Genomic DNA, 2,272 nt, shown 5'->3' on the forward strand with positions numbered 1-2,272 from the left:
TGTTTAAGGCTGCTATTTCTTCTTGGTGAATTGACATCTGGTAATTTTTTATTTCTGAAATCTTTGCTGTCTGATATTAACATAGCCACTCTGAATTTCTTCTGTTTAGTGTTTGCATGCGTACATTTCCCTCTTTTTATTTTTTAACCTACTTATATCATTATACTTAAAGTGAAATTCTTGTAGAAAGCATATAATTGAGTCATTGGTTTAAAAAAATCTATTCTGACAACATCTGTCTTTTAATTTTCACTTAATGTAATTACCGATAAATTTTGGTTTAGGTTTACCCTTTTATTATTTGTTTTCTGTTTGTGTCCCCCACTCCGATTCCCTTCTTGCTTTTATTTAGACTCTTTAAACAATTTTTAGTGTTTCATTTTAATTTCTTTATTTTTCGAATATATCTCTTTGTACATTTTTTAATGGTTGCTCTAGGGATCACAATATACATCTTAACTTTTCACAAACTACTTAGAGTCAGTATTTTACCATTTTGGAAGAAATGTAGAAATCTTACATCGTTCTCTCTATTCTCCCTGTTTCAGGTCATAGTTATCTTACACAGTACATTTACATACACTGAAAACTTCACCAGATGATGTCATAATTCTTCTTTTGATCATCAAACATATTTTAAAGAACTTAGGAGATGATGAATAGTTTATTACATTAAACAGCTATTTACCCTTTCTTCCTTAATTCTGACGTTCCAAATTTTCTTTGGGTATTATTTTCCTTCTGTCTGAAGAAATTCCTTTTGCAATTCTTTTAGAGCAGGTCTGCTGGCAATAAATTCTCTTAGTTTTCCTTCATCTGAGAGTGTATTTCTTTCATCTTAAATTCTGGAGGATATTTTTTGGTGAGTATGGAAACCCGGTTGACACTTCTTTACGCCCGTACTTTAACAATGGTGTGCCACTTCCTCCTGATCTCTGTGGTTTCTTATGACAAATCCAGTCATTTGAATCAGTGTTCTCCTACAGATGTTTGTTTTTCTCTGGTGCTTTCGAGGCTTTTATTTTGTATTTAGTTTTTAGCAAATCGATTATGATGTATTTGGCCATGGATTTTTTTGGGTTTATCTTGTTTTGGGTTTTCTGATCTTTTTGAATTTATAGTCCCCCCTGCACCCCCCCACCCCCGCAGATTTATAAGGTTTCCAGCCATTATTTATTCAAAAAAATTTCAGCAGCATACTATTTCTTCTTTCCGTTTGGGACTCTAATAGCACAAATATTAGCCCTTCAGTTTGTGTCTCACAGATTCCTAAGGGTCTGTTCATTTTTTATTTTTCATTTCATTTATCTCTGTTGTTCATTTTGGATAATTTTATTCATCTGTTTTCTAGTTTGTTGACTCAGTCCTCTCTGTCATCCCTGTTGTGCTATTGAGACCATACTGTATTTTACAGTTCTAAACTTTCCATTCGGTTCTTCTTAACATCTTTTATTTCTTTGCTCAGACTTTCTCTTTTTACATTAATTTCCAGAGTGTTAATGATTATTTGTTAGAGCATTTTTATAATACCTGCTTTAAAGCCTTTATTAGGTAAATACAGCATCTATCTTATCTAGATGTTGACATCTATTGATCACCATTTTCCAAGTGAGTCTTAAATTTCTAGTTCTTCATATGTCAGGTAATTTTGGGTTGTATCCTGATTTATTATATTTTGTTATGAAACTGTGAGATTTTCAAAGTCTTATGGACAATGTTGATGTTTTTGTTTTAATAGGCAATTGGTCTGGTCAGGTTCAGGCTGCAAGTTCCAACTTACTTTCTGTGGGCTGTTGTTCCCATGTCAATTTGGTTTCTAAATCCTTTGTGTGCTACTTGAATCTCTTCCATGTGTCTTCTACCCAGTAGCTAGTCTAGGACCTGGGTGGTGATCTATCTGTTAGTTCAGTGCTCAAAATCTTTGACATGTTGATTGGAATCAGATCCATGCCTTAGCAGCTTGGAGACAAGCCTAAGAATTTGTAGTGAACTGTATGAGATCACTTTCCTAAACTCGTTTTTCTCCATAACCTCCCCATTACTTCTGAGTCACTGAGGTTCCATTTTCTGTCTTGCAATCAGAACTCTGGGGCTTTCTTTACCTTATTTTTCCACCCACACTCACAAGTGTGCCCATGTCTGGATCCAAGGAGTAGAAAGACAGAGTGAGAAAGAAAGCAGTGAAAGTTCTCACCATCCTCTTGAGACCATAGCTCCATTAATAATAGAGAAAGGTTCTCCTTTGAGTTTTGGTTCTTGTGGGATTCTATTG

This window comes from Pteropus vampyrus, unplaced genomic scaffold (genome assembly GCF_000151845.1).
Source record: "Pteropus vampyrus isolate Shadow unplaced genomic scaffold, Pvam_2.0 Scaffold32, whole genome shotgun sequence".
NCBI classification, from domain to species: domain Eukaryota; kingdom Metazoa; phylum Chordata; class Mammalia; order Chiroptera; family Pteropodidae; genus Pteropus; species Pteropus vampyrus.